Raw genomic sequence first — 17,425 nt, 5'->3', positions numbered from 1 at the left:
TTAACTGCCCTCAAACCTCAGCAGCTTAACTGCAGGTTAACATTAATACTGAGCCCAGGAGACCTACTAGGTTTCACCTGCCCACCAAAGGACCTCGTATCCTCCTGTCTCCATGGTTATTTTTGGAAATCTCTTATGAGTGCCACATTTGCTAGAACAAATCCAACTGCATTCTCCTAGGTGTGGCCTCCTTGTGGGAGACTGTGAGCTCCTGGAGAGAGGTGCCACGTCTTGGCCTCAGCTGCTGTGGCCCTGATAAGAACACTCTCTCTGCCATGCTATCGGGCATGGTGGGCACCACCATCACTCTTCAGTCCACCAGACGCTGAGATACTACCCCTGCTTTCCTTGCAGAAACCAAGAGATGTCCACTTCTCCCACTTAGGACTTACCCCTTGCAAGGATCCACATTGAGAAATGACCCCTTCCACATCCTCCTGCACCCACTATCTCTATACAAGTCTCTGAAGCCCTGGGACTTTAGTGAGGATGGGAGTGGCCTGGGAGTTCGTTAGAAAGGGAGATCCCTACATCCCACCCCTAGAGATCCTGATTCAGCAGCTCTGATGAGGGGCTAGGGAATCTGCTTTGAAACGTGTTCCTCAGATGATTCTGAAGCAGGTAGTCTGGATGACACCTTGAGAAAAGTGGGAAGAGACCACACGATGAGGAGTAACACACATTCGGTTTTATAAAGAGAGGAGCCAGCGAACATTTGGGGAAACTCCGTAATAAAAAACGTGGCCAGTAAAAAATGGCTAGTACATAGGGGGCTAAGAGAATAGGAATAGCATGTAAAACATTAGAATAGCAACCCTGGTGAGGAATCACAACCTAGGGACTGCACAGGAAATTAACACTACACCAATCCTCTTAGCCTCTTTCCACCCAAAGATAGGGGCTCCAGGAAAGAATCCACCAGTTACCTTTTCCCATTCACCATGTTCTTAATTGACCAAGCTGCCCAAATACGGCAAGCAGAAAAGTAGTATCTATTGGGATGCTCCATCCTGTGAAGGGGGAAATAACCAGTTTAATACCAAGCAGCTCGGACCTGGCATTTCTATACGTCTTTTCACCTTGTGATAGAACCTTAGCTATTTGTGCCACTAGCCCTCCACTGCCACACCCTCACCCCACCCTCCTCTTCCTGGCACTCTTCAATCTATCTTGTCCACTCCTAGAGTAAGGAATGGGCTTTAGAAAACAGGCCTGAGAGAAGGAAAAAAGGAGTGGGTTTGGGAGGATTTGCGTTATTTCAAATCCCAGAGTAGATTAAATGTACTGAAATTGTTTTTTATCTCAATCATTCCTGAATGAGTCCAGTGATGCACAGCTCTCCTCCACTCCTCTTGCTTTGTGATGAATGTTGTAATTGACCCTCCAACATTCACTCACCCCCATGATTGGCTGAGGCCAATCAGCACATGGGACCTGTCTGGTCACTGTCCAAACTGTGTCCAACGCCCGGCCCCAGTAGAAATATAATGCAAGCCACATATGCAATTTAAACTTTTCTAGTAACCACATTTTAAAAAGTACAAAGAAACAGCTAAAATTATTTTTAGAAATATATTTATGTAACTCAATACCATATACCCAAAACATTATGTAAATACAGAATCAATATAAAAATTATCGAGATATTTCACTTTCCTTTTTTCATATCAAGTCTTCAAAATTTAGTGTGTTGTTTATACTTACAGAACACCTCGATTTGAAATAGGCACATTTCAAGTGCTTGATAACCACATATAGCCATAATTGACAGTGTAGGACTTTAATTCTATATTTTACAGTAGGGTGAGGAAAAGAGCATTCGTTCTCTTTCCCCTGTTTTTTTAAGCTATGAATGAGGAAGCATATTGCCTATGGCTTCTTGCAGCCATCTTATGTCCATGAAGTGATCCAGACTGGATCCTGTGTCCTTGATCACATAACTAAGCTTTGCTACTCCAGAGTCTGCCTGCCTCTGAACTCCCAGTGATAAGACATGATTCATTTCTCTATAGTTTAAGCCATTTTGAGTCTGACTTTCTGTTAAATGCATCAGAAAATATGCTAATCTACATATCCCTCCCATCCATATTGTATAAAGGAGTATATCTAGCCCTTGTGATGAGTTTTCTTGTCCTATCAAATAAGTAGACACCAGTCAAACACGTTTTTCAACCAGGCTACAAATTGAGAGAACTGGTGAAACTCTAAGTCTCCTATTTCCTTGAACAGTTACTACTATCTTCACTTTTGTTTGAATCCTGTGGCAGTGGATCTATTCTTAACAAAGTTAAGGCAGTACTTTATATTAAATATTTTAGAAGCAAGAGTAGACTGATTTCCTTTAAGCACTGTGTTTCAAACAAAATGAGTCCATCCTTGGATATAGACCTCATCACAATAAAACAAAAGTATTTGAGTCCAAAATACAGTCAGTGCAAACTTGATGTGGTTATATAAACAGGAAAAGCCTCTCCAAAATCTCAGATGTGGGAACTGCATGGAACTCTGAAACTGAAATATGAGCAGTGGGCAAGTATCTAATGAGGGTCCCTTACCTGGGGTAGAATGTTGCCAACTGCTCTCTGATTCTTCCTGTAAAGTTACCAGGATAAAAGCATGTAGATGGCCCTATTTAGAAATGTCTAAAGCACTTACATTAACAACGAAGAACGATCTCAAATCAACAACCCAAATTTACACCCTAAGGAACTAGATAAAGGACTAACCTCAAAGTTAGCAGAAGGAAGATAATAATAAAGATTAGAGCAGAGATAAACAAAATAAAGAATAGAAAGCCAGTATAGAAAATCAACAAAACCAAGTTGGTGCTTTGAAAAATTCAATGAAACTGACAAAGCTTTAGCTAGTCTGACTAAGAAAAAAAGGAAGTAATATTCATAACCAAAATCAGAAATGAAAGAGGGAACATTATAGCTGATTTTACAGAAATAAAAAGGATTATAAGGGAGTATTACAAACAATTGTGCAGCAACAAGTTGGATAACTTATATTAAATGAATAAATTCCCAGAAGTACACAACTTATTGTACTGAATCATGAAGAAACAGAAAATCTCAATAAACCTATAACTACTAAGGCAATTGAATGAGTAACCAAAAACCTCCCAACAAAGAAAAGTCCAGGCCCAGATGGCTTCACTGGGGAATTTCTACCAAATATTTCAAAAAGAAGTAACACTGGTCATTCTAAACTCTTCCAAAAAAATTGAATAGGAGAGAAAACATCCAAACTCATTCTGTGAGGCCAGTATTACCTTGACACCAAAGCTAAACAAAGACACTCCAAAAACAAAACAAAACCAAACAAAAACTGCAAACCATTACCCCTAATAAACACTGGTACAAAAAAATCTTCAACAAAATACCAGCAAACAGAATTCAATAGCACATAAAACGTTTATACTAACATGACTATGTGGGATTTATTCCTGCAATGCAAGGATGGCTCAATGTATAAAAGTCAATCAATATAATATATTGCATTAACAGAATAAAAGTAAAAAAAAAAAAAAAAAACCTCATTATCTCAACTGATGCAGTAAAAGCATTTGGCACATTTCAATACTTTTTAATGATAGAAACAGTCAACCAACTACAAATAAAAAATAACTACTGCAACATAATAAAAACCACATATGAAAATCACACAGCTAAAATTGTACTCAATGGTAAAAGACTAAAGCTCTTTCTTTAAGATCAGAAAGAAGACAAGGATGCCCACTATTGCCACTTCTATTCTATACTGGAAGCCTTAACCAGAGAAATTAGGCAAGAAAAAACAAATAAAAAGCATCTAAATTAGAAAGGAAGAAGTGAAGTTATCTCTGTTTATAGATGACATACTCTGATATTTAGAAAACCCTAAAGATTCCACCAAAAATGTCAGTTAGAAAAGTGAAGTTTTAGGATACAAAATCAACAAACAAAACTCAGCTAGATTTCTATACACTAACAATGAACAATTAGAAAAGGAAATTAAGAAAATAATTCATTTATGATAGTATTAAAAAGAATAAAATACTTAGGAATAAGCTTATCCAAGAGGCAAAATACTTGTACACTGAAAACTACAAAACATAGCTGAAAAGAAGACACAAATAAATGGAAAGGCATCCTGGGTTCACAGATTAGAAGAGTTAATACTATTAAGATATAAGTACTATTAAAAGTAATCTATAGATTCAATACAATCCCTATCAAAATCCTAATGACTTTCTTTTTAGAAATAGAAAAATCCCTCCTAAAATTTATATGGAATTTCAAGGGACACCAAATAGCCAAAACAATTTTGAAAATGAAGAACAAAGCTGGAGTTCTCACACTTCCTGATTTCAAAATGTAATACAGAATTACAGTAATAACAACTATATTATGAGTGAGGTACCGGCATAGCGACAGACATATAGACCAATGGAATAGGACAAATGGGCCAGAAATAAACCTTCACATATATAGTTGAATGATTTTTGACAAGGGCCCTAAGATCATTCAATGGGAAAAGGAAGTCTTTTCAACAAACAGTGTTGGTAAAACTGGATAATCACATGCAAAAGAATGAAGTTGGACTCTTACCTTACACCATAAACAAAAATTAACTAAAAATGGATCAAATACCTAAATGTAAGAACTAAAACTATAAAACTCTTAGAACAAAACACAGGGAAGAAGCATCATGACATTGGATTTGTCAATGATTTCTTGAATATGATGCAAAAAAGACAGGCAAAGAAAAGAAAATAATAGACAAATCAAACTTCATCAAATTAAAAAACTTCTGTGTATTAAAGGAAAGAATCAAAAGAGTGAAAAGACACCACAGGGAATGGGAAAAAATATTTGCAAATCATACATCTAATAAAGGGCTAATATTCTGAATACATAAAGAATTCCTACAACTCACAACTCAACAACAAAAAGCCCAACAACCTGATTTAAAAATGAGTGAAGGACTTGAATAGATATTTCTCCAAAGAAGATATACAAATGGCCAATAAACAATGAAAAGATGCTCAACATCACTAATTGCTAGTGATGTTTGTGTCTTCCCAAAACTCATATGTTAAAATTTGAATCCCCATGGTAATTATATTAGGAGGTGGGCTTTTGGGGGAGTTGATTAGGTCATAAAGGCAGAGCCCTCATGAATAAAATCAGTGCCCCTTATAAAATAGGCCCAAGGCAGCTCTTAAATCCCTCCCATCATGTGAGGACACAGTGAAAGGCGCTATCCATGAGAAAGTGTGCCTTCATCCGATACCAAACATGGCTGCTTGATCTTGGACTTCCCAGCCTCCAGAACTGTGAGAAACAAATTTCTCTGGGTTATAAGCTACCCAGTGTACAGTATTTTGTTATAGTAGCCCAAATGGACTAAGACACTAATCATTAGGAAATATGCAAATCAAAACCACAATAAAATACCACCTCACACCCATTCAAGTGGCTACTATCAAAAGATCAGAAAATAACAAGTGGCAAAAAATATGGAGAAATTGGAACCCTTGTGCACTGTTGGTGGGAATGTAAAATGATGCAGTCACTATGGAACATTATGGTAGTTTCTCAAAAAAATTAAAAAAAGAATTACCATATAACCCAGCAATTCCATATCTGGTTATATACCCAAAAGAATCAAAAGCTGGGACTTGAAGAGATATGTGTATACCCATGTTCATAGCAGCATTATTCACAATAGCCAAAGGGTGGAAGCAACCTATGTTCATCAGCAGATGAATGGATAAACAAATTGTGCTGTATGTAAATAATGGCATATTATTCAGTCTTAAAGATAAGGAAATTCTGATTCATGCTACAACAGGAATGAACCTTGAGGACACTATGATGTTAAGAGAAATAAAGCAGCCAGAAAGGATGCTACATGATCCCACATATATGAGGTTCTTAGAGTAGTCAAATTCACAGAGACAGAAAGTGGAATGGTGGTCGTCCAAGGCAGCGGGGTGAGAGATCAGGGAGTTACTGTTTAATAGGTACAGAGCTTCAGTTCTGCAAGATAAAAAGAGTTCTGTAGATGGATGGTGTAGTCATGATTGCACAACAATGTGAATATACTTAATGCCACTAAATTATACACTTTAAAATGGTGAAAACAGTAAATTTTGTGTCACACGTATTTTACCACAATTTTTTAAAAGTTCAATTCTTGCTTGTCTTAGTGCCCATGAGACTCAATCATCATAACTCAAGAAGGCCATTTCAAATATAGTATTAAAACTTTGATTTTTTATCTTAACATGTAATCAGGGCTGCCACCCCTTTAAGATATAAAGAACCGCAAACAAGATGTTTTACAAACTCCACAGAGAAGCAATATAGTATTCACATCTGGATTATTTTCTCAGGAAAATTTTCACCTTCAACTCATCAATATCTCCCTCTTTATATCTATGTACTTTGTTCAACCAACATTTATTGAGGGCCTACTGTGAGCTAGGCACCAAGAATACTAGGAAGTCCTGGGCTTGAATCTATCAGGCCTCCTTATGTTGAGAATCTACACTTGAGCTAGATCTTGCAGGATAAATAGAATTTGCAAGTGGCAAAACATAGGGAACTGCATTCTCAGAAGCTGAAAGGGCATGTGCAAAGGCATGTAATTGTGAAAGGGGAAGGTCCATCCTAGGAAATGGGAGACAAGAAGGCATGAGTGGAGGCATGAAGCCAGGGAGAACAAGTTTCCAGCTCTGCCCTGCCTTCTTCTCACATAAGCTGCCTTTCCAATAATAAAGAGTTACCTCCAAAGAGTTCCAATGGTAGCAGAATTAGGTATCTGTAAGTCTCTGTGGTCCTGGGGAAAAAAGCAAGGATGAGTATCTTAGGTCAAAGGAAGGCAAATGCCTGCACACATGCCACCGCCACTCCCTTCTCCCAATTCCACAGCAGGCACGAGTAATGACTTATCTCCCAACTCCACAGCAGACATGACTAATAAATAATTGTGCTCTTTCTCTTCAAGGCTACACACAGTCTTGTAACCTCAACACAGAGCTCAGGCAGGCAGAACCAATGAATCAGGATGGCACAGGAGATAAAACCTGTTTAACATCCATATCCCAAGGAGTAGCATGCTTTGGCTGACCCATGTTGAATATACAACAAACAAAACCTTGACCACTTGTTTGCAAACTCATATCTTCCATGTGCCAAGGACCTAGTACATACCATATGTATTTTATCACATGGACTATCCACAGCAGCCTAGCAAATCAGGCATCTTTATTCCTGTTGAAGATGAGAAAAGTGTGACACAAATATCTAAGTAATCTATCCAAGAAAACAAGATTAGAAAGAAGCAAAGTGAAGATTTGAACACCTATGACCAACTGTACCACATTGCCACCATATTGTGCTAATTAATTACATTTTAGGTATTATTTTTATTGTCACATTTTGCAATTTAGCATGGATATTGTTGAGAAGTCAAGAAATTACTCAAAAATGAAGAATATTCACTACGTCAAAAAATAAAGGTCAAAGGGATATTGGCCACAAATTCTAAGAAAACTGTGCATAAAACTGAACAAAGTTTAGTCAGTATGAAGGTCTCACACGACACTTAATCATTGGTCTTGAAAGCTTATGATAGGTTCAGAAAAGTTATCTTGCTCTAAGAATCAGGCATTCGCCATTTTCCACATTTTTTTTCCCTCTGTACCGGGCAAGTAGGACATGATGCTTTTTCTAGCATTAGGCATTCAACAGCATTTCAGTTCATCCCACGGGAGCTCTTGTCTAAAAAGAGAAACCACAGAAGGCTCTTGCTACCCAAGGGTAATTGCTATTACCTATACTTGAATCAACTTGATTTGGGTTCAGTGCCTGTCCATTACTCAGGGGAGAATTCCGCTCTGGGTGGAGAACATGAAGATGGTTCCTCCCTGAGGTCTCACTCTAGGCAAAAGTTGACTATCCCAAAGTATCTATCCTAACTTGTGTTTGTTGGACCAAAACTGTACCTGTCTTTTTCAAGTATTTCTTTTAAAGATATGTTTTATTATGGCAGAATTATTTTATAATGCTTGCATTGTATTTTCAATTCCTAAAACAGTATTTGTTATGTACTACTAAAGAGGGCACTATTAATACAATTTCTGTAAAGTTTTAAATTATTATCCAAGTATTTTTAAAATTCCCTTTCTATGTAAACATTCATCACCACAAATAAATAAATGCATCCTTCAATATTTTCTCCTACGTATTCTGAATAAGTTAATGTGTACTTGGCAGGGATGCAACACAACTCATGTTACTGTCCCTTAGGGCTTCAAGTGTAAATATTTTCCAATGTCAAGATCTACAGTCACAGCTGAAATCCAGGAATCGCTAAATCCTCATGCCAAAGCTGATTAAAACACACCAATCAAGTTGTAAGGAAGACTGGTTTCTTGTAGAGATATGAATAATACATGAAATTTAGGGAGTCAAAATTATAAATCTGGGGTCACTGGTACACTCTAAAACCAGCTGCAGCTAGAATGGGCACTCTCAAGGTAATGTCACATGTGAAGGCCTGGGAGAGGGGGCTTGTGTTCTAACCCTAGCTCTACCTCTTCTAATCCATGTAGCTTTGACTCTGATCAGTAAAACGGAAATGAAAACGTTGCCTTGCCTCCTACTCCATACAATTGTTATGAAAAGCAAATGCAGTAATGCATTTAATGTGCTCAGAAAGCCATAAACTTCTCTATCAAAGGCAAAGTTATTTAGACCCTTGCAAAGGCTGTTAGCATTTAAATTACATTAAGGAATACTAGAGCTTTATATATTCAATTAATCCTTTAATCTCTTGCAATCAACCCTCCATCCCTGTACACCATGACACCTTCTAAAGAACGTCTCGACTTAGAAGTTGAGAGAATGTGGAGGTAAAGTCACAAATGAACTAAAAAATAAACTGCCACATTCCATGTCTATGAACTTTATCTCTTCTGATTTCATTTTTACCATAGATTCCCCCTCCCTTAAAAATGCCTATGAAGGGGATGTTTTTAAAATCAAATCGTATTTTAAATATATGAGGTTAGTTCACTTTGAAAGGGCATGCAGTGGTGAATCCATTGAAACGTGAATTATTCTCAATCTATCTGCTGTATAAATACAGATTTTTATATCCTGGGTTTGCTTGAACTATATATACACTTGAGCTGAATGGGCCCCAGGAGTCATTTATTTCTCAACTTCAACTAACAAATTGCTGTTCTCAGTGCATGATTGCTTCAGCAGCAGCACTGGGAAACAAGAAAGAAGGCGATGGATCAGGTCTCCAGTGCGTGGGGATGACTCATTCAGAACTCAAACGCACGCTATTGTGGCATTCAGGAAGAGGATTTCTCCTCTTCTCAATGAAAGGCAGTCTTAGTCATAACTAGCTAGCATATTGTATTAACTCTCGACAATATAGTTTTCTTAACTACAAGCTCCTAGGGGCAGATATTTTATTTCTTATTAAGCATATAATTTACCTGTGTAAAAGTACCACATGCAGTTTGTAAGTGCTACCTAAACATGAATTAATAAAACAAATATTCAGAGAAAAGAAACAGTAAGCACCTAGAGGATTAGGTACTTACTCTAAGGATTAAATAACATTCCTTTTTTAATAACTAATCATGCATCGAACCTAAAACAGGATTATCACTTTGGTAATTCAAATGCCATGAATATGAATGAATATAGTTGGGTCCTCTCCCTCTTGCATCTTTCTCTCTTCCAGAATACTTTCTCAGCATGTCTTGCTAATGAGTTGTACACTGGTCTTTCAGCCAGAAAATTGAGGAACACACTGTTTTAAGAGTACCTGGGATTGTTTTAATCAGAGATGTTAAGGTATGCAAACGTAGAAATGACTGTCATAATGAAAAAAGTCTATTTTGTACTTACAGGTCCCTGGAAACTGGAGGCATGGCATGCTGTGCAGGGCCACACCGGGAAGCACCAGGGCTGGTCAGGAGATAGAGAGAGTGAAGGGGAAACATGAGTAAGAGCCTTCACTGTGGTTTCCACAGGAAGAAATGGGCAAGACAGAGTAAGCACGCTTAGGTTAGTTTGAATAATTTCATCAGGCTCTGGGGCTTAAGGGTTATCCCTAGCTGTCTGGTGTTTGGCCCTGGGATGATTAGGGAAGGTAAATAGTGGCCCACAGTGCAATAACCCAGTAGAGGTTGTGGTTGGGAGTAGGGGCTCTGGATTGGTTGGTTTGCATATGAAAGGTGTGCTTGGAGGTGAGTTGTTTGCTGTCTCCAGGAATGAGCTATCTCTGGAAGGGCAGTCTCTCCAGGGTTATCAAGGCCCCAAGATGTCAAAATATCTGAAATACAGAATGAAAAGACATGATTAATAGACAAACCCACTGTAACTCTCTGAAATGATACAGGAAGTCAGGGATTAGATCCAAACATGCACTTTACCACACCCCTCACTTCTGACCAGGAGTTTTCTCTGGAAGACTCTTTCTGAGAATGTGGTAGCAATACAAATTTGAGTTACGGAAATAGGTTTTCTAAGACTTTTCATTGAATAACCATAAAACCAGTTTTTCAAGCTGATAATACTAGGAAGTCCTCAACTTAGAATATGTATCAAGCCCATAAGTAAAGTCGTCAATTAGAGTTAGTTTCAGCTACATGTGACTGAAAATCAAATTTGTAACAGTGGCTAAAACCATATAAATCGTTGTCTTTTTCATGTAAATAAAGTCTGGAAGCAGGCAGTCAAGGGTAGGTATAGCATTCTGTTCCACTAAGTCCTCAGGGATCCAGGCTCCTATGAGTTGGGGCCAAGCCCCCCCAGATTCTCTTTTGGTCCCCATGATCCAAGATGGAGGCAATTACGTTCCAGGCAACAGGATGGAGGAAGAAACAAAGGATAAGAGAGTAAAAGGCATATACCAGCGTCTTTTGTGGTTCCCAGAATTATCACATGACATTTTAGTTTTCTCCCATTAGCCAGAACTTAGTCACATGGTCATACTTAGATGCAAAAAATACTTGAAAAACATATTTGTTATATAGCTCAACTAAAAATCAAAGAATCTTATGATTGAATTTGGGAGACAACTAATGGTCCCTGTCACAGCATTCTGTTTTGAGTTTCCATCCCTTCCCTTCTATATTCTCTTCTCTTTGATGCCACCCCCAACACCTCCAAGAGTGGTTGGCTAGACACTCTTCAAACCAGAAATCTGTCCTTAAACTTCACTTTTTCTCTCTCTCTACACTCAGGTCAAAACGAAGTCTGACTTTTCGACTTCCAAGACTCTTTTGAGCAATTTCACAAGAGGGTCTTGCTGTCACCTCCTAACTGGTTCACCATCCTCCAGACTTACTGCCCCTTCACCCTGCCTGATACCCCCACACCCATTCCAGATCATGCTGTGCTCTACAGCAGGAGCCACTTTCAGAATGCTCACCGGACCATTCCAATTCCTATTCCCAGTCAAAACATAGGCATGTTTCTTCCTGCCTAGAGTCCTGCAGGGGTGCCTCGTGGCCTTCGACTTAAAATTCAAATCCACAGGCATTGCATATGAGACCCTCCATGATGTGTGGTCCCCATCTGTCTCTCTCACTTCATCCTCTGACTCCTGCACATACTATAACAGCCCTACAAGATCTCAAACCCACCATGCAATTTAAAGACTCCATCCATGTGTGCATGCTGTGTTATTTGGAATGGTCTTCTCTGATCTTTCCATCCAGGGATTTCTGGGTCTCCCTCAGGCCTAGGTTATCCATCTTTGGGAAGTATTCATTGATTCCCACTCCTGGCACCAGACAGGTACTGCTTCCTGGGTGCCAACCCCCAAGCCTTATATATACCCACTGGCCACAATATGGTGCAGTGATTTATTTACACACTTATTTATCATATCGAGTTCTGAGTTTCTGCAAGATAAAAACTGCATCTTACTCATCTTTGTATAACTAATACTCAACAGCATCTGTTGAGAAACAGGTCCCTAGTAAATGTTCATTAAATAAACAGAACCTTTGCTGACGGGGAGATGCTGTCTGAGCTTGGAGCTCTTACAGCACATTGGCATGTCCACAGTTGCATGTCCCTTCACTCTTCAGTGGCAGTGGCTGGTGTCACTGGCCAGAATCTCAACTGTGAACTGTGCTATGCACCACTTGGCCAGGGGCCATTCCAGTCACAGCTGTTTGGAGGCACGTCCATGTACTTGTGAGTGTTTGTTTGTAAAACAAGCAGGCCAAAAGCCACCACTGTGTATCAAATATTTCAAAGTCAAATTAAGATCCTTGTGGATGACAGAACCAGTCTTAATTTTTACAGTATACTTTGATGGTGACCGTATCCTAAAATGCACCATTGTGAAGACATCAACCCACCAAAGTTTGCACTGTCTGTTGTTAAGATTCAGATTCTATGCAGATTCTGCAACCTCTACCCCACTCATTAAAGCATCTTTGGCACTTTTTTAATCCATTCAGTGACTGTTACGCTAGAGATCTTTAGCACAAGGCAGTTTGAAGTAACTTAAATGGTGAATTGAGATGCTGTGGCAGCTTCTGATGGCAAGTGAACCACGGAATAAAAGGTGGCCCAGGAGACCCTAAAAAAGGGTCCCTGCTTGTGATAACACCATCAGGTGGGGCCCGGCTCCCAAGCTTGCTGCAGAACTCTGCAAAATGGTCTTTGCTGGGGCAGTTGGGTGTCGGGGAGGGATCCAGATTGGGATCCTAGCTCCACGTCCTGGCTTTGCCATCTGCCAGCTTTGTAATGCTTGAAGAGTCACCTGGCTGCTTTATGCCTCCATTTCCTTGTAAATTGGAGAAGTACCCCAGTTACTTGATTGTGAAAATTAAATTAGATAATTTATGTAAAGTGGCTAACACAAAGCCCGATCTCAATTAAGTGCTCCATAAACGTTAAAGATTAATTCTATTGTGATTAAGAAAAGAGTCAGTATTATGGACCCAGACTCCCTGGGATTGAATCCTGGCTCCATCATTTCCCAGCTGTGTGTCCTTGAACAAATTATTTAGTTTCTCAATGCCCCAGTTAACTCATCTATAAAACAAAGCTAATACTAGGTTATTGTGAGGAACAACTGAGATGAGGTATATAAAGTGCTTACAACAGTACCTGGCACATTTAAAAAGGGAGCCTCCTGATCGGTGCACTTTCCAATGTGTCTTTGAATAAGATATACAGGATCTGGGTATGTTGGCAGATATAGTGGCAGCAGTAACTAGGGTTAGAGTTAATACTAATAGTACTAGTAAGCAGCAGCATCACTTTATCAATTAGTAATGGCTTCCATATATTGCATGCATATTCTATGCCGCACACAAGCATATGTGGAAGCTTCTCCTTACCTGTCTCCCTCCCCGACTCCCACAAAGCTCACCTGATTTTCCCCATGAGGCTGACACTGGACCCAGCCAAGGGCTGGTCATGTCTTTTGATTTAATAGTGTGTATATATCCTTTCACACAATGCTTAGCATCAGGCTGGTCATAATCCCAGAAAACACAGTCCATAATATTGAAATCTAAAAAAATCAAAATCCCTAACATCTAAAATCCCAAAACAATCACAATCCTGAAAAATTTAAATCCCAAATATTGAAATCCCAAAAGCAGAATTCTGGGGAAGGGATTAGTGCATCTTTAGTCATATGCAGGATAGTTGCATCATGTTAGTTGCATCGTGTTGGGTGGAACTATTACCTTGGTATTGTCTGTATTTGCATTTGGCAGAAAATTCAGATGAGTGGATGGGCCGTTCAATAAGGCATTAGGGAAAACTTCAGTTTAAAAATATGTAATTTGCCTGCATTGGCATTACTTCCAGTTGATGAAATTCTGAGCTTTGAATAAATTAAAGCTTCATTTGTCTGAAGAAGCCAGCAATTTTTGACTGGTTTGAAAATAATTATGTGCAAAGCAAGGTAAGAAGACATGCAACAGTGTTGCCTTTGATCACCAGTATTGTTTCTGCCAAATGTGTGGTTTACATATGAGTGCATGCAGAATGGATTTCCATCGACCCAAAGCAACACAGAAGCATTGCACAGAAAATGAGAAAATGTAATAGGGAATGCTCATGTCAGTGTATATCAAATCATAGAATTTGAAGAGCAGTGTCGCATAGAAAACGAAGATGAAAATATTCTTTGAGGAGAGCCATGTCCTTCAAGAAAAGAAGCAGCGATTCATTTATGACTCAAGACTTCAAAAATATAGTGAATGATCATGAAAGCTGGCCAGCTTTTATGGACTACCTCTTTGCAATTGCCCATAACCTAGCCCTGTAATATACCTTTTCACATGTCAAATTTTTTTTGACTTTTTATGATTTTTTTTTCATTTTTTTCCCACAATTGTCAGCATTATTTTTTCAAATTTGATAAGCTATGTATTTCATCTTCACATCATTTTCAACACTGGAATTGTCGAGAGAGTTCTAGTTCATTTTATGCATTTTTTGCAAATTTGACACCATGAAAGGGCATTATCACAACATTGACTTTATGTGGAAGTATTATGTGTGCACATAAAAGTGTAAAAACTTCCTCAATAAATGACAAGATGTCCTTTTTGTACATCTGCATTTGTGAAAGATAAAATTTCTTGAGATCTTGGCTCTTTGGGTGGCTACGTGGGTGTTGGTGACCCCTCACAGTTTTTGCTCAATCTTGTCAAAACTTAGGTTGTCTGTCACCATATTTCAGGTGACCACAGTTATAAAAATGAGTGCACACAATTACCAACCATAGTGTTGTGCATCAATACATTTTGCTTTTTGACCTACTTTTTTATGAATATCGTTTGTCTGCCCATAACTGTTATACCTGTCTTGGTACAGCTGAGTGTCTACTCTTGTAAAAATATATATGTTATTATTGCCTATTTCATTGTGGAAAGTGGCTTATGAAGTGTTCCATCATGTTTTTATGCTACTCAAATAAATCTCCTTTTAAAATGTAAATAAATATATTTTAAATGATTTAAAAATATTTTTTCCAGAACTATATTTTTGGGATTTGATTTTTCAAGATTTCAACCTTCAGGATGATGGCATTTGGGATTGTGTCTTTCAGAATTTTGCCCAAACCCAGCTGGCATATAGTAGGTGCTCAACAAATATTTGTTGCAGACATGAAGTACAACAGGGCTGCCATGTTGCATAACTTAGGATGCAGTATATGTGGTGCTCTAGGCTGTTCCTAGAGCAAGGTTCTACCAAACTTTAGCTGTGTTCCTACAAACTCCCTATGATGAAGCTGTCACAGTTATCTATGCTAGTGCCTGAGTATGAATTGTTTCAGGATTACAGCTACAGAGTGGTTCATAAACCTGTAACTGTATCTTATTATGGTAGCATGACTTCCTGGCCTCTATTGTTGACAATCCAAAATAATTGCAAATTTTCATTATCACATTAATATTTACATATTGATCATTTAAAAAGCAGTGATTATTTAGTCAATATTTTATAAATGATCTTCACACTTTTTTTTTTCTATCTCTCCAGAAAAAGCTTCAGTATGATTCTGCTGAATGTCAGTTACAGCCAGGCAATATTGTCATATATTTATTATGTCACACCATCTATCGCCTTCCTTTTAAATCTAATGTGTAGTTTGGATTTCAACTGTTTGTTTACATAGCTACTCCCTTTTCCCATAAGAACTGTGAAAAACTATGTGCCCCCAGCACATACTTAAGTAGATACTTTATATTTTTCATAAGTCTAAATAGTTGTAAAGGATATTATTTCTGGTAATTGAAAACATTGAACAGAAGTTGGGCTGAAGGTAAGGGAGCTGGGAACCCTGCATGGGGCTGCTGTGCACTTGACTCATCCCTGGCCCCCAGTGACTCCAGGGGAATGGCTGAGTTGACTAGGTGAGGAGCAACTCACTCTCACTCTGGGCCTCTAGAATCCCAGCAGGATGAGAACCCTCATCCACTACAGATAATTGAGTTGGCAGGAAGAGCTTCTTAGAGTAGTGGTAGGGGAAGCACACCAGTTGATGAAAGCCCAGAGGGTTTGGTGGGGGAGTGTCTGTAGTGGAGCATGGCCAAAAAAAATTAAAACCCACCCAAAAGACAGCAACTTCAAAGATTGAAGGAACACCAGGCCACAAAGATGAGGAAAGAACCAGTGCAAGAACTCTGACAACTCAAAAAACCAGAGTGCCTCTTTCCTCCAAATGACCACACTACCACTCAAGCAAGGGTTCTGAACCAGGCCAAGTTGGCTGAAGTGTCAGAAATAGAATTCAGAATAAAGATAGGAACAAAGATCATTGAGATTCAGGAGTACATTGAAACCCAATCCAAGGAAGTAAAGAATCACAATAAAATGATACAGCAGCTGACAGACAAAATAGCCAGTATGCAAAAGAATATAACTGACTTGATACAGCTGAAAAACACACTATAAGAATTTCATAATGCAATCATAAGTATTAATAGCAGAATAGACCAGACTGAGAAAAGAATCTAAGAGCTTGAAGACTGGCTTTCTGAAATAAGAGAGTCAGACAAGAATAGAGAAAAAAAGAATGAAAAGGAATGAACAAAATCTCTCAGAAACATGGGATTATGTAAAGAAACCAAACTACAACCCACTGCTGTCCCTGAAAGAGATGGGGAGAGTATAACCAACTTGGAAAATATAATTCAGCATATCATCTGTGAGAAATTCCAACCCTAGCTGAGAGGTCAACATTCAGGAAATGCAGAGAACCCCAGTAAGATACTTCACAAGAAGATCATCCCTAAGACATATAATCATCAGAGTCTCCAAGGTCAAAATGAAAGAAAAAATGTTAAAGGCAGCTAGACAAAAAGATCAGGGTCACCTACAGAGGGAAGCCCATCAGACTAACTGTGGATGTCTCAACAGAAACCTTACAAGCCAGAAGAGATTAGGGGCCAGTATTCAATATTCTTGAAGAAAAAAACTCCAACCAAGAATTTCATATCCAGCCAAACTAAGCTTCACATGTACACAGACCATTGACACTATAAAGCAACCACACAAACAAGTCTACATAATAACCAGCTAATATCATGATGACAGGGTCAAATCTACACATATCAATATTAATCTTGAATGTAAATGGGCTAAATGCCCCAATTAAAAGGCACAGAGTGGCAAGCTGGATAGAGAACCAAGACCCAATGATATGCTGTCTTCAAGAGACCCATCACACATGCAATGACACCCCTGGGCTCAAAATAAAGGAATGGAGAAAAATCCAACAAGTAAATGGAAAACAGAAAAAAGCAGGGGTTGCAATCATAGCTTCTGACAAAACAGACTAAACCAACAAAAAATCAAAAAACACAAAGAAGGGCATTATGTAATGGTAAAGGGTTTAACAAGAAGACCTAACTATCCTAAATATA

The 17,425-nt window shown here is 38.5% G+C and overlaps 1 long non-coding RNA gene across 2 annotated transcripts in view; it reads right to left on the bottom strand.

The window, feature by feature from the left end:
• Positions 1–17,425, bottom strand: part of LOC144339881 (uncharacterized) — a 43,441-nt gene that overhangs the window by 7,700 nt on the left and 18,316 nt on the right. The window contains exons 2-5 of one of the 2 annotated variants that reach the window (XR_013415428.1): positions 9,921–10,347; positions 7,203–7,262; positions 6,776–6,828; positions 927–6,026 (exon numbers count right to left, since the gene is read on the bottom strand). This is a non-coding gene — a long non-coding RNA (uncharacterized LOC144339881). The remainder of the gene's footprint in view (positions 1–926; positions 6,027–6,775; positions 6,829–7,202; positions 7,263–9,920; positions 10,348–17,425) is intronic. The other variant, XR_013415427.1, reaches the window with a different exon arrangement.

The sequence above is a fragment of the Macaca mulatta genome, chromosome 3 (assembly GCF_049350105.2).
Source record: "Macaca mulatta isolate MMU2019108-1 chromosome 3, T2T-MMU8v2.0, whole genome shotgun sequence".
In the NCBI taxonomy this organism is placed as follows: Eukaryota; Metazoa; Chordata; class Mammalia; order Primates; family Cercopithecidae; genus Macaca; species Macaca mulatta.
This window is presented reverse-complemented; position numbering and strand designations above follow the sequence as displayed.